This window comes from Physeter macrocephalus, chromosome 2 (assembly GCF_002837175.3).
Source record: "Physeter macrocephalus isolate SW-GA chromosome 2, ASM283717v5, whole genome shotgun sequence".
Taxonomy (NCBI): Eukaryota; Metazoa; Chordata; class Mammalia; order Artiodactyla; family Physeteridae; genus Physeter; species Physeter macrocephalus.
Genome location: NC_041215.1, coordinates 39,317,061 through 39,342,988, shown reverse-complemented (window position 1 = coordinate 39,342,988; position 25,928 = coordinate 39,317,061). Strand labels below are relative to the sequence as shown.

Genomic DNA, 25,928 nt, shown 5'->3' with positions numbered 1-25,928 from the left:
TTTTTTTTTTTGCGGTACGTGGGTCTCTCACTGTTGTGGCCTCTCCCATTGCGGAGCACAGGCTCCGGACGCGCAGGCTCAGTGGCCATGGCTCACGGGCCCAGCCACTCCACAGCATGTGGGATCTTCCCGGACTGGGGCACGAACCCGTGTCCCCTGCATCAGCAGGCGGACTCTCAACCACTGCGCCACCAGGGAAGCCCTGTGGTGGGTTTTTGATGTGTCAACTTTGTTGGTTAAATTATGAGAATGGAAGTGAGGACAGCAGGCAGTTTATAATATACACACACCTTCTCCCAGTATTCAATCAGATACAAATCTGAGTGCTGCTATCAAAGTAATTTTGCAGACATAATTAAATTCCTCAATAGTTGATTTTAAGTAAGGGAAATTATCCTGGTGGGCCTGACTTAATCAGTGGAAGCCATATAAAAGAAGGTGTAGGCATTCCCTGAACCAGACTCTTAACAGGGGCTGGGTCTACAATTATTCTCCCTAACTGGATCTTCCCTTACTGACTACCTATGGACAACAACTTCAGCTTCTGTCCATGGGGTTTCATCCTGCTTGTGATCATCTTTTTCTGATAGCATGTGGACAACAGCATTGGCCTGTGCCCGTGGATTCCAACCCACCCACTAACTTTCCTTCCTGATGGCCTGTCCTATGCATTTTGGACTTGCTTAGCTTCTGCCTCCATAATCATGTAGTAAATTTCGTGTAATCAATCTCTTAATATGAGTGTTACAGGGCTTCCCTGGTGGCATAGTGGTTAAGAATCCCCCTGCCAATGCAGGGGATGCAGGTTTGAGCCCTGGCCTGGGAAGATCCCACATGCCATGGAGCAACTAAACCTGTGCACCACAACTACTGAGCCTATGCTCTAGAGCCTGCGAGCCACAACTACTGAGCCTGAGTGCCACAACTACTGAAGCCCGCACGCCTAGAGCCCATGCTCCACAACAAGAGAAGCCACCCAATGAGAAGCCCGCACACCACAGAGAAGAGTAGCCCCCGTTCGCCGCAACTAGAGAAAAGCCCACGCGCAGCAATGAAGACCCAACGCGGCCAAAAATAAAAATAAATAAAATAAATAAATTTATTTTTTAAAATCTGATTAAAAAAATATATATGTGTTACATACACACATGTATATCCCCTAGTGTTGCTGCCTCTCTGATTGAACTCATTTTGGTACTGGAAATGGTTCCAGAGAAACAGAAACTTAAGAGTAAATTATCTGAATTGGTTCTGGGTTTTCTGGAATTGGTTCTCTGGCTGGATATAAAGGCAGTAGTGACCCTATTTCCAGTGATAATGAGGACAATGGAAGTCCATAGTGTGATGTGGCAGAAGAGTTAATCAACTTTCACTGTTGGATGTGTATAATCAAATAATGATACAAGGTGAGATTCTAAGTATTTGGTACCTTGTATCATTTTAGTCAAAATAAGGAGTGTAGCGAAGTTCCCTGGTGGCCTAGTGGTTAGGATTCCGGGCTTTCACTGCCGTGGCCCAGGTTCTATCCCTGGTTGGGGAACTGAGATCCTGCAAGCCACATGGTGCAGCCAAAAAAAAAAGGAGTGTAATGGAGTTGAGTGCTTGCTCCTAACTAAACAGAGAAAGTCAAGACTGAGCCGAAGGCCTCAAACCCCCAGCTCGAGCTCTGCATAAATGCCCTAAAAGCTTCTATAGCTGCCCCTAAAGAAAGCTTCTCTCCTGTAGCTGCAGGGCCAAGATTTCTGAAAACCAAATCCCTGATCTTACCCTGTGAGTAGCTGGATTACAATACAAATTGAATTCCCAACTTTACAGGGTCTCTTTTGTTGAAGTCATAGCATGATGGGGAAGAAATGGGATCCTGAAAATTGGAATGGGACATACATGAAGATTCTAAGGATGCTGGGGACATCAGATCCCAAAATTGTGCCATCTTCTTTGCCAGCAAAAGCAGTCCTTGCATACCTGCCTGAGATTAGTCCTCTTTCGCTTGAAAAACCTGTAATAGCCTCCCCTGAGCAGTTGCCTTGAGAGGCACTGACTACCTTCCTCAGGATTTACCCCACCAGCCCTCTTTCCTTCTAGACCTGTAGTTAGACTCAAGTTCCAGCAGGTCCCAAAGCTGAGGTGCAAAGGATGGCTAGCAAGGAGATGCACTTACTTCCATCATTTTAAATTCTGTTTTTTAAATATTCACCTGAGATCCTGGGACCAGTTTGAATGGTCATTTAACAGCTGATTAGGCTAGGTAGGACAGGTAGAATTCACAGTTTTGATGGAAAGGGACAGGGGTTTCAGAAACCCTTAGAATTAGCTCTTGGCCTTCCACCTCCTCTCTCCCTTGCCCTACCTTGACCCGTGCTCTGCCTCTTATCTTGAGAGGAATGTTTGTATATGTCAACCAAATATTTTTTTCTCCCCTCTCATCTTCATCATCTAACACAAAATACCTTAATAGTAAACTTTATCTCAGTATAAAGTATATTTCAGTATGTGTTACAATATACAAAGGAGAAGAGAGACACCATAAAAGAAGATAGGGTCCCCTTCACCAGAGTGACCGTGTACTAGGGAAAGGGAAATAATCTCAGCCCTGACCCCTGGCCACCCTTCTGTCATCTGCTCTAGCCCGAACCCTCCAGATCTGGAACTCCCACGTTGCGTTTCTAGGCCAGGGGCTGCTGCAGGGCAGCCAGGGCGTCATCCCCGGTGATTCTTGGATGGTAAGGGGATAACTGGAGCCCAAACAAGAGGTTCCCAGGTTCCCAGAAATTTAGTATATTCTGTGCAGGCTCAGGTGGACAGGGACACCCTCACTGGGTCTCCAGACCAGCAGGAGCATTTCCTGGGCACCCGAGGGACACAGAGAAAGAGCCACAGATGCCCTCCTTCATAGGCTCAGGCGGATCAAGGAGACTTCCCCTGCCCCTCTCCCCAGCACAACCCCCTGCCAACGGGACAATTCAGCCCTCTGGAAAGTACTGGAAGCATTTCTAAGACCTCATTCTAAGAAGGGCTTCAGGCAGCACCAGGTATAGATGTTGGGGAACCCTCCATTCTCATTTTCAGTACATTGGACACCCTTTATGGACAGAGAAACTTTATTCAACGTTGTATGAAAACAACGACAATAAATAGTAATAATGGTGAAAATAACAATAATTATGAATAACAACAGTGATGATCATGATAAGTAGAAGGGGAGAGGGAGGGGGAGAGGAGGAGGAGGAGGAAAGAGAATAACATCCAAACCCCCCTGAGTAAATGACCAGGTAACCAATGGGTTCCCCGGTGGTGCTTTGAAATCAAGAGTCCTAAGGTTTGCGCCGTCCACGGCAGCAAGAGAAGGAGAACCACCTGGAGGAGGGCATGGGCTAAGGTTGGGATTCTTGCTGGGATTCTGGGACTGAGGGCCAAAGGGTTCTGGGAGTGTGAGGCGGTACTGGAGGTGGGGGGGACCTGCTGTGCCATCAGGCGTGCTCCTGTGGGGCTCAACCAGCAGGTGTGAGGCCACTCCGTGCCCCTTGGTTGGAAGCCCGGCCCCCGCCCTTGCGACCCAGCCCCCTCTGGTTACACTGACTGGCTCTTCTTTTTTTAAAAAAATTATTTATTTATTTATTTATTTATTTAGGCTGTGCAGGGTCTTTTTTAAAATAATTAATTAATTTTTTGGCTGCGTTGGGTCTTTGTTGCTGCGTGTGGGCTTTCTCTAGTTGCGGTGAGTGGGGGCTACTCTTCATTGTGGTGCGCAGGCTTCTCATGGCAGTGGCTTCTCTTGTTGCAGAGCTGGCTAGTATTTTGTTGAGAATGTTTGTGTGATTTTTAAAAAAATTTTAGTAAAATACATATAACATAAAACTTACCATCTTAACCATTTTTAAGTCTTCAGTTCAGTGGTACATTCATATTGTTATGCAACCATCACCATAGTCCATCTACAGAACTCTTTTCATTTGCAAAACTAAAACTCTGTACCCATGTAATAATAACTCCCCAGTCCCCCCTCGTCACAGCCCCTGGCAACCACCCTCTACTTTCTATCTCTATGTATTTGACTATTCTAGGTACTACATAGAAGTGGAATCATATAGTATTTGTCCTTTTATGACTGGTTTATTTCACTTAGCATAATGTTCACAAGGTTCTTACATGTTGTAGCATGTGTCAGAATTTCATTCCTTTTTTAAGGCTGAATAATATTCCATTGTATAGATATACCACATTTTGTTTATCCATTCATCTGTCAATGGACACTGGTTACTTTCATCATTTGGCTATAGTGAACAATGCTATTATGAACATGGGTGTACAAATATTTCTTTGAGACCCTGTTTTCAAGTCTTTTTGGTATATACCCAGAAGTGGAATTGCTAGATCATATGTTGATTCTATTTTTCATCTTTTGTGGCATCACTGTACTGTTTTCCACAGCATGTGCATCATTTTACATTCCCACCTATAGGGCACAAGGGTTTTAATTTCTCCACATCCTCAGCAGCACTTGTTATTTTCTGTTTTTTTAATTAATTTTAATTAATAGCCATCCTAATTGATGTGAGGTAGTATCTCATTGTAGTTTTTTTTTAACATCTTTATTGGAGTATAATTGCTTTACAATGGTGTGTTAGTTTCTGCTTTATAACAAAGTGAATCAGCTATACACTCACAGTAGTTTTGATTAGTATTTTCCTAGTGATTACTGGTGTTGAGCATCTTTTAATGTGCTTATTAGCCATTTGTTATTTTCTTTGGAGAAATATTTATTTGAGTCCTTTGCCCATTCTTGAACTGGGCTGTTTGTTGTTGAGCTGTGCAAATTCTTTATGTATTTTGGATATTAACCCTTATTAGATATATGATTTAGAAATATTTTCTCCCTGTCCAAGGGTTGCCTTTTCACTATGTTGATTGTGTCCTGTGGCACAAAAAAGTTTCAAAATTTGATGTCAGTCCAATTTATCTATTTTTTCTCTTTTTGTTGCCTGTGTTTTTGGTGTCATATCCAAGAAATCATTGCCAAATCCAATGTCATGAAGTTCTCTCTTATGTTTTCTTCCAGAAGTTTTATAGTATTTTTTCTTACATTTAGGTCTTTGATCTATTTTGAGTAAATTTTTGTGTATGGGTTAAGGTGATGGTCCAACTTCACTCTTGCATATGGATATCCAGTTTTTCCAACACCATTTGTTGAAAAGACTGTCCTTTCCACATTGAGTGGTCTTGCAATCTTGTTAAAAATCATTTGACCACATATGTAAGGGTTTATTTATGGGATCGCTACTCTATCCCATTGGTCTGTATGTCTGTCTTTATGCCAGTAACACACTGATGTGATTACCGTAAGCTTTGTAATGTTTTGAACCAGGAAGTTTGAGTCTTCTGGTTTTGTTCTGCTTTTTCAGGATTTTATTTGCTATTTAGGGTCTCTTGAAATTTCATATTAATTTTAGGATGGATTTTTGTATTTCTGCAAAAACACCATTGGGTTTTTGATAAGGATTGCATGAATCTACAGATCATTCTGGGTAGTATTGACATCTTAAGAATATTGTCTTCCAGACCTTTTTCCAAAGACAATATTCAAGTGGCCAACATGTATTCGAAAAGGTACTCAACATCACTAATCATTGGGGAAACACAAATCAAAATCACAATTAGATATCACCTCACACCTGTTAGAATGGCTAGCATCAAAAAGACAAGAGATAACAAATGCTGGAGAGGACTCAGAGAAAAGGAAACCCTGGTGCACTGTTCATGGGAATGTAAACTGGTACAGCCAATATGGAAAACAGTATGGATGTTCCTCCAAAAATTAAAAATAGAACTACCGTACTATTCAGCAAATCTGCTTTTGGGTACATATACAGAGGAAAAAAAATCGTTACGTCAAAGAGACATCGACAATAGCCAAGACATGGAACTAACCTAAGTGTACATTGACAGATGAATGGATAAAGGAAATTTGGTATATATACATATATATAATACATATATAATATATATATATAATGGAATACTATTCAGCAACAAAAAAGAAAGAAGTCCTGCCCTTTGCAACAACATGGCTAAAACTTGAGGTAATTATGCTAAGTGAAAGAGAAAGACAAAATATTTTATGATCTCATTTATATGTGAAATCTAAAAAAAACAAAAACAAACCAAACAAATAAAACATAGAAAAAAATCAGACTTGTGGTTACTAGAGGCAGAGGCTTGGATGTAGAGCAATTAGATGATGGGGGTCAAAAGGTACAATCTTCCAGTTATAATATAAATCAGTATCGGGGATGTAATGTACAGCATGACTACAGTTAACACTGCTGTTAACTATATTTGAGAGTAGATCCTAAAATTTCTAACACAAGGACATTTTTTTTTGCAACTATATGAAGAGATGGATATTAACTATACTTACTGTGGTAATCATTTTGCAGTGCATGTATTTTAAGCCATTATGAGGTACAACTTAAACTTATATAGAGCTGTATGTCAGTTATATCTCAATAAAACTGAAAAAAATTGTCTTCCAATTTATGAACATGAGATGTCTTTTCATATATTTGTTCCTTCTTTAATTTCTTTTAGCAAAGTTTTGTGGTTTCAAGTGTACAAGACTTTTGCCTTCTTCACTTAGTTTATTCCTAAGTATCTTGTTCTTTTCGATGCTATTGTAAATGGAATTGCTTTCTTAATTTCCTTTCCAGATTGTTCATTTTTAGTGTATGTAAATGCAACTGACTTTTTAATGTGTTAATTTTGTATCTTGCAACTTTGCTGAATTGTTTTATTACTTCTAACAGTTTTATAAAATGGGATCTTTAGATTTCCTACATGTAAGATCATGTCATCTACAAACAGATAATTTTACTTCTTCCTTTTTATTTTGGATGCTTTTTTTTTTTTTTTTTCTCGCCTAACTGCTCTGGGTAGGTCTTCCAGTACTATGGTGAACAGAAGTGGTGAAAGTGGTTTATCCTGGAGAATGTTTCCTGTTCACTTGAGAAAAATGTGTATTCTGCTGTTGTTGATTGGAGTGTTCTGTATATTTCTTCAGGTCCAATTGATTTCAAAAAATTATTATAAAGCTACAGTAATTATGACATACAGTAATCACAACACTGTGGTACTGGCATAAAGACAGACATACAGACCAGTGGAATAGAATAAAAAGCCCATAAATAAACCCTCACATACATGGTCAAATGATTTTTGACCAAATAAGGAAAGGAAATAGAGTACTTTAACAATGTTCGCTTAGCATATTAATCATAGTTTAAAAAAATTCCTAATCTGATAATTCCAACATTCTTGCCATATCTGAGTCTGGTTCTGATGTTTGCTCAGTCTCTTCAAAAAAGATTTTTTTTTGCCTTTTAATTGTCGACTAAAAGTATATATATATGTTTTATATATATATATGTATATGCACAACCTAAAAGTTGAGACTTACGCTTTCTTCGGTGGACTAACTGAGGACTTCAAGTCCAGGAGGCAGCATCTCAAGTAACCCTGAGAAAAGTGCTCTGATGAGGCAAGGCGGGAGCTAGAATATATAGGAGTTTTGCAACAAAGGGCAGGTAGTCTGAACATCAAAAGATTATTGTTAATTAAAGAAAATGAGATAGATCAAGTTAAGGAATTTATCGCTTTTCTATGTATGGGAAGATGCAAGACTCTGGGATTACTGAAATCATTTCGTTGATATGCACCTTGGTTATCTGGGGCCAGTATCCTGTGTTTCCACCTCCTGAGTCCCCTCAGGGCTCACCGGCTCATGGAGGGTTGCAATCGCTGAGGACGGTGACATCCTTTGTTTACTGATGTGGCAGGCAATATTTTATTTCTCATAGTATACCTTGTAATTTTTGTTGAAAGATAAAAATGTTGTACTGGATAAAACAATCTGTGGTAAATAAGCATTTACAGATGTGGTGGTAAGGTGTGGAGGGATGGGTAGCATTCTATAGACCATGAAATATTAGTTCTCAGTCTTTTAGGGAGATTGTACCCCTGAGCTGTGAACTTCACAGCTTTCCCCCTTCTTTATGTGGGACAGGATGGCTACAGGGACTGGCATTATTTCACTTCATTCAGGTTGGTTATGGTCTGATAAAACTCCAATAAGTTACGCTTTGTTGAGGTAGTTCTCTTGATGGCAGGCTTTGTTAAGAACAGACTGCTCTGGCATATTTCAAAACGGTTCCTTTTCCCCTCCCTCTGTTGTAATCACAAGGCAATTTTTTTCTCTAATGCTTACTCTAAGTAACTGGTAAGGCTCCTGGAGATTAAACGCACAAAATCACAAGCACACCTGTAACAGGGACGAGTCAAATCTGACCACACGTTGGATCTGTTTCTTGTACTTTAACCTTTGCTTCCTGTTGCTTTTGTTCACTAAAAGGATACTGTCTATACACAATGGCCTGCCTGAGGGAACTCTGCCCGTCTGCCTGAATGTTAAACCAAAGTGCTTTTGTTCAGGGAAGCATCCTGACCTTGTCCACCTGTGGATGGCTGCAAGAAAGAAGAAACTAACACATACCCTCCCCGAGGCTGGCCATGCCACAGGACATTTGCAAATCTTATGGGTTTTTCCCTTTACTTCCTCATCTCCTCCCCATCTCTGTTCTATAAAAGAAACTGGCATCCAAACCCTGATAAGATGGTTTTTTTGAGACATTAGTCTACCCTCTTCTCGGTCGGCTGGCTTTCAAAATAAAGTCGTATTCCTTACCTCAACACCTCGTCTCCCGATTTGTTGGCACGTATCGGCCTGTTGGGCAGTGAGCAGAGCGAGCTTGGACTCGGTAACACACCCATCTAAAAATGGTCCCTTCTGGAGTTTTTTTTATTTTTTTGCGGTACGCGGGCCTCTCACTGTTGTAGCCTCTGCCGTTGCGGAGCACAGGCTCCGGTCGCGCAGGCTCAGCGGCCATGGCTCAAGGGCCCAGCCGCTCCGCGGCATGTGGGATCTTCCCTCTGCCGTTGCGGAGCACAGGCTCCGGTCGCGCAGGCTCAGCGGCCATGGCTCAAGGGCCCAGCCGCTCCGCGGCATGTGAGATCTTCCGAGACCGAGGCACGAACCCGTGTCCCATGCATCGGCAGGCGGACTCTCAACCACTGAGCCACCAGGGAAGCCCCCTTCTGGAGTTTTAAACTCTCAGACTTTTCCACACTGAGCCTCCAGCAATTCATCAGTTTCAGCTTAAGATTCTTACCCTGATACCAGCTCCCACAGAAGTTTCTATTCATGGGTGTCTGCTTTGGTGAGTTCTGATTCTCTGGATCTACTTGTCTGTATCTCTGATTTATGGGTCAGCAATTTGCCCTTTGACCTGACTTCTCTAATGGATCTAGGAAGAGTTGTTGATTTTTGGTCCATTTAGTTTTTTACTTGTTAGGACACAGGGACAACTTTCAAGCTCCTGATATGCTAGACCAGAAGCTGGATCTCTATAATTTCTCTCTTTTGTAGATATTTTCATTTTGTTCATATATTGATTTCCTGATTTCCTTTAGTTCTCTGTATGTGTTCCTATTTAGGTTATCAAGCTGAATCACTAAGACAATTGTTTCAAAGTGTTTGTCAAGTAAATTTGAAGCCTTTCTTTAGGGTCATTTTCTGGAGATTTATTTTGTTTCTTTGAATGGGTCATGCATCTGTTGAAAACCGGGCATTTGACAATCAGACACCTCTCCTAGTCTTTGCAGCCTTACTCCGTGCAGGTGTCTGTCCCCTAATCAGTGCAGCATGAGGGCTCAGGGTCTTCTCGGGTGGTACATCTTCCTTGGGCCTGTGTCTGTGCTTTCCCCGCTAATTCCTCTATATACACAGCTGCTTTTCAAAGTATCTTATGTCCCTAAGAGTCTCACCCTTCTTCTTCTCAGGGCCTTGGGTGTTCTATTGTATTCCTCCGCCCACAGTCTCTTGCCCCAGGTGCCCACAGGTCAGAAATCCCCCTGAGGCTCTCCACGGTGCCCTGCACCACACTGCTCTGCACCACACTGCTATCATCAGCCTCCAATCTGATACCCAAACTAATCCACCATTCGTGTCAGCACTCTTGAGTCAGGGGAGAAAAAACAAACCCTCCAATAGCCCCCAGACAAGTCAGAACAGTGTAGACAACTTCCTTCCGCCCTAAGGGACGGATCAGGAATTAACTTCCTCTCTCTGAGGTATGCCTGGGTGGGGGTGGGCAGGGGTGATCAAAAATGCCATGAAATTTTCGTTTGGAATGTTTTGAGTGCGGCTGTTTCTTGGTTGTGCATTCAGTTGGTTGCTGCAGATCCTTAACTGGTTTTTAGAGTTCTCACAAAACTACTTTGGTCGGTATGATGTTTACTTGGTGTTTTTGTGGGGAAATGAGGGCCTGGAGCTTCCTACTCTTCTTTCTTCCTCACATCAACCAATATTATCTTTTGTACCTGGTAAAATTACATGATAATTTTGAGATTCATCTATTTTGTGATATTACTTGGATCAGTCATTCCTTCCTTTTTATTACTAATGTTCCATTGTATGAATATACCACAATTTGTTTATCTACTTTCCTAATTATATACTTTGAGTTGTTTTTAGTTTTTTGCTATTATGAATGAAGTTCATTAGAATATTCATGTACAAGTCTTTTTGTAGAGATAATTTTCATTTCTCTTAGGTAAATACATAGAAGTAGGATTACTGTACCATAGTATATATGTATATCTAACTTGATAAGAGACTTCCAAAGTAGTTTCTTCTTTGAAGTGTCCTATTTTTATTGGGTTGGCGTTTTATTGTTGATCTGCAGGGGTTCTTTGTATATTGTGGATACAAGTCTTTTGTCAGTTATCTGTGTACCAAGACTGTCTTCCAGTCTGGCATTTCACTCTCTTAACATTGTCTTTAGATGAGAAGTTTAAAATTTTTGACCAAATCATTTATCATTTTCTTTCTAAAGGTACTGACCAAAGAGGTTAGTACATTTTCTGTTCTAAGACATCTTTTCCTACCTCTACCTAAGGTTGTGAAATTATTCTCTATGTTTCCTTCCAGAAACTTTAGCTTTCACATTTAGGTCTATGATCCATATCAAATTAATTTTTGTGTATGATGTGGGCAAGGGGGTCAGTTTTTTCCACATAGTTATGCAATTATTTAGCACCATTAAAAAAAGACTTCCCTTTCTCCATTGAATTACTTTGGCATCTTTATTAAAAATCAACTGACTGTAGAGGTGTGGGCTTATCTTAGTCTGTTTGGGCTGCTCTAACAGAATACCATAGACTGGGTGGCTTATAAACTATAGAAATTTATTTCTCACAGAGTCTGGAGGCTGGGAAGTCCAAGAGCAAGGTGCTGGCAGATTTGGTGACTGGTGAGAGCACACTTCCTGCTTCATGGACCTGTAACCTCACATAGTGGAAGAGATGAAGGCTCTCTCTGGAGTCTCTTTTCTATGTGCACTAGTCCCATTTGTGAGGGCTCTATTCTCATTACCTAATCACCTTCCAAAGGCCCCACTTCTAAATGCCAACCCATTGGGGGTTAGGTTTCAACATATGAATTTTGGGCAGACACAAACATTCAGTCTATAGCAGGGATTATTTCTTACTATTCTGTTCCATTGATTTATTTGTGCATCCTTAGTCAAGACTATGCTATTTTAATTACTGTGGCTTTAAAAAATTAGTATTACTTCTTCCTTAAATGTTTTATAGAATTCACCAGTGAAGCTATATAACCTTGGAGATTTTCTTTATGGGATGGTTTTAAATTACAGATGCAACTGTTTTCTTCTACCAATATAGGACTATTCAGATTTTCGATTTTTTTCTTGTGTCAGTTTTGGAAAGTCATATTTTTCAGGATATCTATTTCTTCTGAATAATTAAATTTATTGCCATGAAGTTTTTCATACAATACTTTTTATACCCTTTTATTTTGGTAAGAAACTATTGGTATCACCTTTTAATTTCTGTTGTTGGTAATTTATGTTTTTCTAAAAACAATTTTGCTAGGGTGTAACAATTCTATTACTTCTTTTAAAAAGCCAGTGTTTTGGGGGAGGGAGGGATTCTCTTTCTATGTTTCTTTTTTTTGAAGTATAGTTGATTTACAATATTATGTTAGTTTCAGGTGTACAGAAAAGTGATTGAGTTATCTATCTATCTCTCTCTATATATATTCTTTTTCAGATTTTTTTCCATTATAGGTTATTGCAAGATACTGAATATAGTTCCCTGTGCTATACAGTAAGTCCTTGTTGTTTATCTATTTTATATGTAGTAATGTGTATCTGTTAATTCCAAACTCCTAATTGATTCCTGGGAGAAGGGGTGGATTTTCTTATTTGTTCATCTGTTTTCTAGTTCATTAACCTCTGATTTTTTAAAAATATTTATTTATTTAGGCTGCACTGGGTCTTAGTTGCGGCATGTGGGATCTTTGTTGCGGCACGTGAACTCTTAGTTGCAGCATGCGGGCTTCTTAGTTGTGGCGTGTGAACTCTTCGTTGCAGCATGTGTGTGGGATCTAGTTCCTTGACCGGGGATTGAACCCGGGCCCCCTGCATTGGGAGCACAGAGTCTTACCCACTGGGCCACCAGGGAAGTCCCTGACCTCTGTTCTTATCTTTACTATTTCTTCACTTGTACTTTCTTTGGATTTAATTTGCTTCCTTTTTCCTAACTTTTTTGAGGTAGAAGTTTAGAGAATTGATTTTAAACTTTTCTTGTTTTCTGCTATATGTATTTGGTGTATTAACTTTCTCTCTGAGCATTCATTTAGCTGCATATCACAAATTTTGATGTTATTTTTTCATTATTTCATTAGTTCAACATATTTTCCAATTTCCATTGTGATTTCTTCTTTGATCAAAGGAATATTTAGATGTGTATTATTTAGTTCTGTAATATTTGGGCATTTAAAAAGTTATCTTTTGTTACTTCAGTTCAATTTTGTGGTGATCAGAGAAAGTTCTGTATGATTTCAACCCTTTGAAATCTATTGAGACTTGTTTTACTTCCTAACATATGTTATATTTTGTGCATGATATTTGAAAATTTTAATTCTTCTCAGTAATACCTTGAGGATTCAGTATAAAGATTTTAAACATCTTTCATCAAATACAACGTATTCTGTATTTTGTTTTGTGAGGGTTAAGGGCAAATAGGTCAATTGCTTTAACTTTTTTCTGTATCTTTACTTATTTTGGTGTCTGCCTGTTCTATCGATTACTAAGAGAGGGGTGTTAAATCTCTAATTACGACTGTGTGTTTGCCTATTTCTTCTTCTGATTCTATCAATTTTTGCAAAGTATTTCAAAGCTTATTTGGTTGCATACACACTAAAAATTGTCATTTTTTTCTGAATTAATTGACCCATTTATGTTTACCAAATGTCCCTTTTAATTTCTGGTCACACTCCTTGTCTTGAGGTCTACTTTGAATATTTATTTATTCATTTATTTATTTATTTGGCTGTGCCATGTCTCAGTTGCGGCTCGTGGGATTTTCCTTGCAGCATGCGGGATCTTTAGTTGTGGCATGCGAACTCTTAGTTGTGGCATGTGGGATCTAGTTCTCTGACCAGGGATCAAACCTGCCCCCCTGCACTGGGAGTGCAGAGTCTTAGCCACTGGACCACCAGGGAAGTCCCTTGAGGTCTACTTTGATATTAATATAGTCACCCCAACTTTCTCGTGTTTGGCATAGGTATGGTAGATGGTTTTTCATCTTTTAAAATTTCAACCACTTTGTGTCCTTATATTTAAAGTATGTCTCTTATATGGGGAGGGGGAAGGGTAAGCTGTGACGAAGTGAGAGAGTGGCAGGGACATATATACACTACCAAATGTAGATTAGATAGCTAGTGGGAAGCTGCTGTATAGCACAAGGAGATCACCTCTGTGCTTTGTGACCACGGAGAGGGGTGGGATAGGGAGGGTGGGAGGGAGGGAGACGCAAGAGGGAAGAGATATGGGAACATATGTATATGTATAACTGATTCACTTTGTTGTAAAGGAGAAACTAACACACTATTGTAAAACAGTTATACTCCAATAAAGATGATAAAAAAAAAATAAAGTATGTCTCTTTTAAACAGCCTTATATTTAGGTTTTGTTTTTATCCAATGTGACAATTTCTTTGGAGTGTTTAGTTCATTTACATTTAATGTAATTACTAATATGGCTGGATTTAAGCCTAACAGCTTGCTTTTCATTACTGTTTGTCCTATGTGCTTTTTGCTCCTTCTTTGCTGCTTTCTTCAGATTTATATCTTAGCATTCCATTTTATTTCCTCTCTTGGATTTTTTTTTTTTTTTTTTGGCTGTGTTGGGTCTTGCTTGCTGCCCATGGGCTTTCTCTAGTTGCCCCGAGTGGGGGCTACTCTTCGTTGCAGTGCGCAAGCTTTTCACTGCGGTGGCTTCTCTTGTTCTCTTGCGGTGGGCTCTAGGCACATGGGCTTCAGTAGCTGTGGCTCGAGGGCTCTAGAGCCCAGGCTGAGTAGTTGTGGCGCATGGGCATAGTTGCTCCACAGCATGTGGGATCTTCCTGGCCCAGGGCTCGAACCTGTGTCCCCTGCATTGGCAGGCAGATTCTTAACCACTGCACCACCAGGGAAGCCCGGATTTTTAAAAATTGCTTATTTTTTATTAATTCCTCTAGGGATTATGATATTTAAAAATTATCACAATATACCTTGAATTTGTATTTCAGCACTTCACCTACAGTATTAAAAAAACAGGAAAACAAACAAACAAAAACAAACAAACAAAAAAAACCCAACCCTTCGGAATCTAACTTTGAGACTCAGCCCTGGGCAGAGAGATGCAGTATTTCTGCTGAGTGAAAATGTGTGGGCTGGCTGGGAACCAGAAAGTCACTCAAAACCCATGTTTTGAAGGAGTGTGAGGGACCTCCAGGAGCTTCTAGAAAAAGTGGTCTCTGAATATTTAGACAACTGATAGATTCTGGTTTAGTCAGGATCCATTTGCTGCAACTTTTTGCATCATCTGGGGGACAGCCAGGAGGTAATCAGACTTCTTGCGGTTTTCAGTACCCGCTGCCCATCTTTATTGCTCTCCCTTACAACTCGGCAGGGGGTGGGGGGGGACACTGTAGTTTAGGGAAATTTTTCTCCTAAGCATGTTTGTGACAAGCTAACTCCACTCAGCTATTCCATAAGACGTGTTATTTATTTGGCCTCTCAAGATTGTGTTTTGGGGCTAGTTCGTCAGGACTTCTTGTCAGCCATTCCCACAAGCCTGCGCACGCCTTTGCCCCCGGCTCAGAGGGGAGATGCGATCACTGCAGGGGCCATACCGGGTCATTTTCTCCCAGCTGGCTCGGTTCCGGCGGCGTGTCCCAGTCGCACCCGGCTCCAGCCCGCGGAGCGCAGGTGTGCGCACCTCCTCCCTGGCTGTGGGGCGCCAGGCCAGCCCGCTTGGGTGTCCCCCCAAGTCCCTTCTGCAGCTCATCTCACCCGCCGCCCTGACCCTGTGGAGCCCCGGGACAGGGTGAGCACCCCCCGCTCTTTTTACGGCCCAAACCGGGCAGCTTCCACGGGGAAGCCTCCCCGCCCCCGCGGTCCCAGGCAGAGCTGAGGTCGCCGAAGCCCGCAGGTGGCCCTGGAGGCTCTCCTCCCTGGGGAGCATTTTCTGCGGCCGGAGGGGAGCGCGGCCCGGCACACCGCCGGGCTGCGGGGTCGGGGGAGGGAGCTAGGCGTGGAGGAGCGGATGGACTGGGCTGGGGAAGGAGCGCGGAGGGAGGAGCGCCGGGAGGAAGGGGCCGAGCCGGGAGAGCCCCCGCCCCGGGAGGAAGGGGAGGAGGCCGGGTGTTTCCTGGAGCATTCCCGACCCGCCTCGGTGACTCATTCGGCCGGGAAACTCCCAGGGCCCGCCCGGGACCCCCGAGCCGCCGCCGCGGACCAAGGTGAGGAACGCTGCCGCCTCCGTCCCACCCCGCCGCCCAGGTGGGATTCGGACCTCGCTCGAAACCCGGCCGGGAGGGAGCTGGAAGGCGGCGGTGCCGGGCCGGGGCCCCGCGAGCGGCCGGGACTCGGACCTCGGCCGCGCGGCCTCCCCGGCTGCGCCGCCTCCCAGGACGGCCCTGGCCGCCGCGCTCCGGCCCGGGAGTCGCGGACCCCTGCCCCAGCGCCCCCGGCACGTGGCGAAACTCCAGTGGGGACGGGGTACATTGGGGTTTTGCAGTTATTGTTGGAAAGCAGGGAGCAGAGGGTTTGCGCTGAGGTCGTGCTTTGTGCTCCTCTCTGAGGGAAGGAGGGAGACTCTGGCCGAGCGAGACCATTTTGCAGATTCTTGCAGAGAGGAGTTTGGGGCTTTGTTAAGGAGCCGGGATTGTTACTTGGGCAGCGCGGTTCAGTACAGCCAGACTGAATTGTGTATTTCAAGCCTGAGATGCATGCTCCTAATTCGCAGCGCTTGGTGGGCGGGAGAAAAGGGCGGAAGAGTAATTTGGCAGTGGGGCTTAAGGAGCGTTTTCTAAGCGGAGAGAGGTGTCCGGACCACGTCCACTCTAGTGTCAGGTCTGAACGGCAGGATAGCGTTGCTTATGAAGCCCCGTGTTGGACGGTCTGCGCTTCTTTGGGAGACCTGGGAGTTTCCCTTTACAGGAGAGGAGGGTGCTGTGCGCCTCGCCGCAGTGTTTGGCCGAAGCTGGTGAGCCGGGTGGTGTTTCTTGGCCTTTATCGACGTGATTCCGTCAATGATCCGTGATTGAATCAGCAGTGATTCCCCTTGCCTAGCTCAGGTTGCTGCTCTTGACAGCTCACCAGCGGCTGCAGCGGCTCGGGGCTCGTGCTGGAAGATCTGCCCGGGCCGCTCGGCTGGGGCGCCGGCCTGTGAAGGTGCGCGCCGGTGCCTGCCGCCCCTTCTCCCTGAAGGCCCTTCGAGGTTTTCCGAGTAAAGCGCAGATCTATACGCACGGAGCCCGAAGAAAACAATCAGGGCCACGGCAGGTTTGCGTTTGTGGGAATTCAGTTAGGAGGGTGGTGCCTTCGCGCAGCGGTATCATCTCTGTGCCAGAGGCGAACCAGGGAAATGTGGCGGCAGACATTTCCTGTATTAATACATACATTTGTGTGCTCATAGGTCGCCCAAAGAAGAGTTACTCCCCAAGTGTTTTTGTTTTGTATGTGTGTTTACTTAAATTTATTTTTAAGTTGACACATAGTAAAATTCGCTTTGTGGGGTACAGTTCAGTGAGTTTTAACAAATGTTTAGTGTAGTGTGACTACCACCACAGTCAAGATACAGAACAGTTTTGTCACCCCCCTGAACTCCTTCTTTCTGTCCCTTTGTAGGCAACCCCATTCCCAACTCCTGACCCCTGATCTGTTCTCCATTCCTACAGTGTTGCTTTTTCCAAAATGTCATATGTGGTTTTTGAGTCTGGTTAGTTCACTTAGCATAATGCGTTTGCGATTCATCCATACTCTAGTTTGTCCCTGGGGTAAAGACATTAAAGTTTAGAACTTGTACCACTAGGGTACAACCTGAGCCATTCAAATAACACTTTTAAGTCATGAGAAAAATTACAGAATTTCAGCTTATTAAAAAATTCAAACAGTACTCAACTACATGTACTAAAAGTGAAATTCCCTCAGTACTACTCTCGGTATGTAGCCTTTTCTGTGCATACACATAGGTTTTGTTTGGGTGTGTTCTTTTTGTAACATAATGAGATTATACTGCATGTAGCATCATACCTTTTCACTTAATGATCTCGGATTATTTAAAGATGTTGGAAATCTTAACATGTTGGCACATACAGTATATATACACATGGATAGCCTTCATTCCTTTTAATGACTGTGTATAGTGTAGATGCATCACAATTTATTTAATCAACCACCTGTTAATTGACATTGTTATTTTACGTTTGTCACCCCCATAGTCAATGCTTGTGTGTATATCTTTATGTATATACTCAAGTTTATCGTTCTGGAAGTAAATTAGGGTCTAAATAATAGCTAACATTCCTTGAGTACTTACTTTGCTCCAGCATCGTTCTAAGCCAGGGCTACTTTTCCTGTAAAGGTCCAGATAGTGACTAGTTACGGCTTTGCAGGCCGTATGGTCTCTGTCACAGCCTCCCCAGTTCCACTGTTGCAGCACATGTCGGCACAGACAGTCTGTAATGAATGAGTATGGCTGTGCCCCAGTAGGACTTTGCCTGTAGAAGCAGACCGCGGGCTTTAGTTCGCTAATTCCTGAGTGCTCTACATACTAATTATTCTCACGACCCTCAGAGGTGGGTGCAATTATTACTCCCACTTTATGGATGAGGAAACTGACCAAGAGGTGAAGTATGTGTCTAAAGTTACATGCCTGGTAAGTGGCAGAGCCAGACTTTGAATCCAGCCATCTGACTGCACACTCGTAAGTTAAAAATTAGAAAGAAGCTGCCAGTAATGCCTTCTGCAAAATGTTAGACCCTGGGACCTGACCCTCACACACCTATTGAATCACTTACCTGCGATTTTTTGAAGGCACTGTGCTTGCTCAGGTACCACTCCAGGAGCACCTGCCTCCACTCCCCAGGTGGGCCAGTGTTCCTTCAGCTCCTCTCACTGTGTGACAGTCTGTGTCCTGGCTTTTGATCTGCGTTTCACTAGCACCAGTTTATAGAGGGGTCAGCTCAGTCAGTGCCTGGGGCTGCCCACTAGCCAGTGGGAAGAAAGATACACTTCGGCAGGTGAGATCAAGTTGGGTCCTGGCAAATCTACTGCTTTGACTGTTGTTGATGTCTGCTATGTGTTCACCTGAGCCCCGGTGGGTATGTTGCTTGGACTACCTTCGACCATTTTTCTTCTTTGGTATTGTGGGAGAAGCACCTATTAGGTTGTGATGAAGATCAAATGAGGTAATATATATAGGAAATGTACTGTATAAGGGGCTGTTACTATTTGTGCTATGTTTTCTAAAGCTTTTATATAACTAACCAGTCCTAGCTACTCATTGTTTTTTTAACCAAAATAAGTATAGCATGGGTTAGCTACATCTATGTAATTTAAAAACTTTATTTTAGCCAGGGCAATAAGGTCAGAAAAATAAATAAAAGGCAGATTGGAAAGAGAAAATAAAATTGTCCCTTTTTGCAGATGGTATCTACCTAGAAAATCCAAGGAATCTATGAAAAAACTATTAGAACTAGTAAGTGAAGTTTAACAAGGTCACAAAATACAGTCAACACAATGTAAGTCAATCTTATTCTATATACAAGCAATGTGCAATTAGAAAGTGAAATTTAAAAAAATACCATTTTCAGCAGCTTCAAAAAATCAAATATTACATATAAATTTAATAAATCACATGCAGGATCTATATGCTGAAAACTACAAAATGCTGATGAATGAATCAAAGATCATGTAAATAAATGGAGAGGCACATTGTGGTCATGGGTTGGAACACTCAACATAGTAAAGATGTCAGTTCTCTCCAAATTGATCTATAGATTTAACAGAATTCCAATCAAATACTGCAGCAAAAAAATATTTTAACTTTATTGACGTATAACGTACATACTATAAAATTTACCTACTTCAAGTGGGCGTGATTTTTAGTAGATTTACGGAGTTCAGCAGCAGCACCATAACACAGTTTTGGAACATACGATTCACCCCGATAAGATCGCTCATGACTTTTCACAGTTAATCCCCATTCGTAGGCCCTGTTCCAGCTAATCACTAATTTGCTCTCTTTTATAGATTTGCCGTTTCTGGGCATTTAACATAAACAAAAGTGTACTATTTGTGGTCTTTATGTGTGGCTTCCTTCACTTAGCATGTTTTTGGAGTTTATCCCTGTTCTAGTATGTACCAGCATTTCATTCCTTTTTGTTGCATTGTATTCCATTGTATGGATATATCACATTTTGTTTAACCATTCATTAGATCCATTTTTTGCCTGTTATGAATAACTGCTGCTATGAAGACTCATGTGCAAGTCTCTACGTGGGCATATGTTATAATGTCTTTTGGATAGAAATCTAGAAGTGTTCTTGCTGGGTCATAAGATATTTTTGTTTATTAGAAGTCTCAGGAGGATGTTTTTATAGGTAAAAGACAAACTGACTCTAAAATTTATATGAAGGGGAAAATAAACTGGAATATCTGAAAAAAATGATTAAAAACAAAAAATAAATTGGGGAAATCACCTTGCCTGATTTTTTTTTTTACTATAATAAAATATAAATAACCCCAAATTTACCATTTAAACCATTTTAAGTGTACAGTTTAGTAGCTTTAAGTTGTACAGCCATTACCACTATCCATCCCCTAAACTTTGTCTTCATCCCAAACTGAACCTCTGCACTTATTTATTTCTTTATTTTATTGAAGTATAGTCGATGTACAATGTTTCAGGTGTACAGCAAAGTGATTCCGTTTTGTATATATACACATACATACATACACACATATCTGTTCTTTTTCAGATCTTTTTCCATTATAGGTTATTATAAGATATTGAATATAGTTCCCTGTGTTATACAGTAGGTCCTTGTTAATCTATTTTATATATAATAGTATCTGTTAATCTCAAATTCCCAATTTATCCCTCCCCCCACTTCCCTTTTCATCACCATAAGTTTGTTTTCTATGTCTGTGTCTGCACCCACTTAAACACTAACTCCTCATTCCCTTATTCCTCCAGCTCTTGGTAGCAACCATTCTACTTCCTGTCTATGAACATGACTATTCCAGACACCAATTAAGCATTGCTATGAACATCATAATTCAATGTTTAATTTCTTTGAGCAGTTGTCATACTGTTTTCCGTAGCAGCTTCACCAGTCTTCTGTGTACCAACAATGCACAAGGGTTCCAGTTTCTTCACATCCTCACCAATACTTGTTATTTTCTGGTGTTTTTTTTTTGTTTGTTTGTTTGTTTGTTTTTAATAATAACCACCCTAATGGGTGTGAAGTAGTATCTCATTCTGGTTTTGATTTGCATTTCCCTAATGCTTAATGGTGTTGATCATCTCTTCATGTACTTATTTGCCATTTGTGTATCTTCTTTATAGAAATGTCTATTCAAATCCTTTGTCCATTTTTTAATCATGTTGTTTGTTTTTTTTAGTGTTGAGTTGTAGGAATTCTTTATATATTTTGGATAGCAATCCCTTATCAGATATATGATTTGCAAATATTTTCTCCCATTCTGTGGGTTGTCTTTTCATTCTCTTGTCCTTGGGTGCACAAAGGTTTTTAATTTTCATGTCCAGTTTATCTACTTTTTCTTTTGTTGCTAGTGCTTTTGGTGTCATATTCAAGAAATCATTGCCAAATCCAGTGTCATGAAGATTTTCTCATATGTTTTATTCTAAGAGTTTTATAATTTTAGCTCTTCTGTTTAGGTTTTTTGTTCATTTGAGTTAATTTGCATATATTGTGTAAGGTGATGGTCCAATTAATTCTTTTGCATGTGGATATCCAGTTTTCCCAGCACCATTTGTTAAAAAGACTGTCCTTGGGCTTTCCTGGTGGCGCAGTGGTTGTGAGTCCGCCTGCCGATGCAGGGGACGCGGGTTCGTGCCCCGGTCTGGGAAGATCCCACATGCCGCGGAGCGGAGGTTTTGTGTTCATTTGAGTTAATTTGCATATATAGTGTAAGGTGATGGTCCAATTAATTCTTCTGCATGTGGATATCAAGTTTTCCCAGCACCATTTGTTAAAAAGACTTTCCTTTCTTCAGTGAATGGTCTTGACACCCTTGTTGAAAATCATTTGACCATATACACAAGGGTTTATTTCTGGGCTCTTTATTGTTTCATTGGTCAGTGTGTCAGTCTTTATGCCAGTACCACACTATTTTGATTACTGTAGCTTTATAGTAAGTTTTGAAATCAGTAAATGTGAGACCTCCAGCTTTGTTGTTCTTTTTCAAGATTGTTTTTGCTATTCTGGGTCTTTTGAGATTCCATATTAATCTTAAGGTGGGTTTTTCTATTTTTGCAAAAAATGCTTTTGGAATTTTGAAGGGGGGGTTACATTGAATCAGTAGATAGCTTTGGATTATATTGTAAATTTTTTTTTTTTTTTTTGGCTGCCCCACGTGGCTTGTGGGATCTTAGTTCCCTGACTAGGGATCAAACCCAGGCCCCTGGCAGTGAGAGTGCAGAGTCCTAACCACTGGACTGCTAGGGAATTCCTTATATTGTCATCTTAATAATATTAAGTCTTCCAGTTCATGAACATGGAATATCTTTCCATTTATTTGTGTCTTTAATTTCTTTCAGCAGTGTTTTATGATTTTTAAAAATATTTATTTATTTTATTTATTTATTTTGGCTGCGCCGGGTCTTATCTGTGGCATGCAGATCTTTGTTGCGGCATGCATGTGGGACCTAGTTCCCTGACCAGGGATCGAACTCAGGCCCCCTGCATTGGGAGCGCAGAGTCTTAACCACTGGACCACCAGGGAAGTCTGTGTTTTGTAATTTTTAGTGTATGAATCATTCACCTCCTTGGTTAAATTTATTCTTTTTTGTTGTTGTTGTTGTTGTTTGTGTCGGGTCTTCATTGTGGCGTGTGGGTTTTCTTTCTCTAGTTGCGGCTCATGGCCTCCGGAGACCCTGGGCTCTGTAGTTTGCAGCACCTGGCTCTCTTGTCGAGGCCTGCGAGCTCAATAGTTGTGGCACCCAGGCTTAGTTGCCCCGCGGCATGTGGGATCTTAGTTCCCAGACCAGGGATCGAAACCACGTCCCCTGCTTTGGAAGGCAGATTCTTTACCACTGGACCACCAGGCAAGTTCCTAAATTTATTCTTAAGTTTTTTTTTCTTTTTGATGCTATTGTAAATGGAATTGTTTTCTTAATATTCTTTTTGGAATATTCATTGCTAATGTATAGAAATTCAGCTGGTTTTTATGTGTTGCTTTTGTATCCTGGCAGCTTTGCTTAATTCATTTATTAGCTGTAACAGGTTTTTTTGTGAAATCTTTAGGATTTTCTACATATAAGATCATGTTCTCTGTGGTTTCATGTATTCTGAGGTTGTTTCATTAGGTGAATATGTTAATAGTTGTTACATCTCACTGGTGGAGTGACCATTTTGTCATAATGTTTCTAGTAACAATTTTTGTTTTCAAGTCTATTTTGTCTAATATTTATCTAATATTAGTATAGCTACTTCTGGCTACTTTTGGTTTCTCTTTGCATGTTATATCTTTTCCCATCCTTTTCGTTTCACCCTCCCTGTATCTTTGAATTTAAAATTTGTCTCTCACAGCATGTTTTTTTAATCCATTCTGTCAATGTCTGCCTTTTGATTTTCTACTCCATTTACACTTAATGCAGATAACTTATATGGTAGGATTTATATTTGCCATTTTGTTATTTGTTCTTTTTATATCTGGAGACCCTTTGGCCATAAGTGAGGGGCTTAGGGACAGAGCTTATGCTCTGTAGGAGCCAGTAGAGAACCTAGCACCATGAATGGGGCTTAAACATGGCAGCTCTGGCCTGAATTCAGGCTATCTAATAAGATTTCAGAGCACTCCAGGGATAAGATTTGCATTTATATGAACTTTCTGTGTTAAAGTCCTCTCAGAACATGGTCTCAAGAACATAGGGATGTGTTTTTTACCTTTGTGTTGGTTTGAGCCTGGTGTGTACTTGTGCTGTTCAGCAGAAGCTCGTTGAGCATTCATTTACCTGGCTGTGCCCCCATCCAGCTTCATCATGACTGCTTCACCTCCACACAAGGCTGTGGGGACAGAAATCACAGGCCTTGAACTGTGGCTTTCACATTTTTTAGTTGTGAATAAGACGAATGGACAGTGATAGCTACTGTGACTTTTGAAACAAGCATATTTGTGATTTGTATTTATATCTCAGATACTTCACTCGCCAAGGTTGTCAGGCCCTATTCTTCACTCTCTCTTGGGGGAATTTTGTTCCACAGGAGAGAAAACCCAATGCCTAGAGAGCAGTGAGTTTCATCTTGGAACCTGACTTGACAGCCAGAATTTTACATTCAGAGCTAGCATGGCCATTCCTTGTGCCTGTTTTGTCCTGGCCAGGACTGGGGTGGCAGGGGGAGGGTGGGCGATGATTCATCCTTGAAGATACTCACAGAAGAAGGTACACTTGGCTCTGAAGAACCACACCGCCCCAGGTCAGAAGTGGTGATGAGAATTTGCATTATATTTAAATTCCTGTCTAAAGCTTGACCTACTCAAGCTGTTCCATTTTAAAGAATTTTCGTCTTTTTCCACAAATCCTGCTAGGAAGGACCAGTCTCCATAAAACCAGTGAGCTTTAAAACCACCTGGACTCTTGACTGATTGGGGTTGTCTGTCCCCAGGGGTCATGGAATAACTAAGTGTGTTAAATCAAGCAGACCTGTGCATGTGCATGATAATTTCACAGATTCTGGAGAGTAAAGTTTTGCTTCTGCCCTGGAGACCACACCGGTAAGGGTTTTGTACATGCAAGTTGGGTTCCTTCCTTTGCTTTGACTGAGGTGGGGGTGTGTGTATTAGTCAGGATTCTCCAGAGAAACAGAACCAATAGGGTATGTTTATATATATAGAGAGATTTATTTTAAGGACTTGGCTCACGTAATCGTGGAGGCTGGCAATTCTGAATTCGGAGTAGGCAGGCTGAGACCCAGGAAGAGTTGATGTTGCAGCTTGAGTCCAAAGGCCCTCTGGGGGCAGAATTCAAATCCAAAGAGGACCTCGGTTTTTTCTCTTAAGGTCTTCAACTGTTTGGACAAGGCCCACCCACACTATGGAGGGTCATCGGCTTTACTCAGAGTGTGCCCATTTAAATATAAGTCACACCTAAGAAATACCTGCACAGCAACATCTAGACTAATGTTTGACCAAAAACTGGATTATACCATAGCATAGTCAAGGTGACACATAGAATTAATCATTATAGGGGGTAGTTTTTATTTTATTTATTTTTTATTTTTTTTAACATCTTTATTGGAGTATAATTGCTTTACATTGGTGTGTTAGTTTCTGCTTTACAACAAAGTGAATCAGTTATACATACACATATGTTCCCATATCTCTTCCCTCTTGCGTCTCCCTCCCTCCCACCCTTGCTATCCCACCCCTCTAGGTGGTACTCCGCCGAGGGTCACGGCTGCCATCCAGCCACCCGGGCATCTCGGTGCAGTGAGCAGAGAAGACTGCCCCTCCCAGCACTCCCAACACACACTCCTTCTTCCACGGAGAAGTCCTACTCAGACACTCGCAGACACTAAGGTGAAGGAATGAAAACACAAAGGCTCACCGCAGAACACTCGTGGAAGAAGGGAGTAAACCGCTCACTGCTCCTAATCCCAAATGCAGATAATCACCGGCGTGCTAAAAATCGTGTATCTCCTTTCTAGCCCTTTGTCTGTTCACAGATGAATACATACTTAAAAAGTCACACCATTTGCCCAGCTTTGTCTGTGGCCTTTTTTCCCTACTGCTTTTTTTTTTTTTGCTGCACCTCATGGCTTGCGGGATCTTAGCTCCCCGACCAGGGATGGAACCTGTGCACCCTGCAGTTGCAAACACCAAGTCCTAATGACTGGACCACCAGGGAAGTCTCCCTACTGATTTTTTTGTTTTGTTTTGTTTTGCGGTACGCGGGCCTCTCACTGTTCTGGCCTCTCCCGCTGCGGAGCACAGGCTCCGGACGCGCAGGCCCAGTGGCCGTGGGTCACGGGCCCAGCTGCTCCGCGGCACGTGGGACCTTCCGAACCGGGGCACGAACCCGTGTCCCCTGCATCGGCAGGTGGACTCTCAACCACTGCGCCACCAGGGAAGCCCCATGACTCTTTTTGAATTATGGTTTTGTCAGGGTATATGCCCAGTAGTGGGATTGCAGGGTCGTATGGTTGTTCTATTTTTAGGTTTTTAAGGAACCTCCATACTGTTCTCCATAGTGGCTGTATCAATTTACATTCCCAC

At 41.9% G+C, this 25,928-nt stretch overlaps 1 protein-coding gene across 1 annotated transcript in view; it reads left to right on the top strand.

The window, feature by feature from the left end:
• The first annotated feature begins 15,823 nt into the window (after nucleotides 1–15,823).
• The window catches only part of CYFIP1 (cytoplasmic FMR1 interacting protein 1), a 118,894-nt gene continuing 108,789 nt past the window's right edge, over nucleotides 15,824–25,928 (top strand). The window contains exon 1 of the mRNA XM_055087405.1: nucleotides 15,824–15,922. The gene's annotated coding sequence lies outside the window, so the exon portion shown is untranslated. The remainder of the gene's footprint in view (nucleotides 15,923–25,928) is intronic.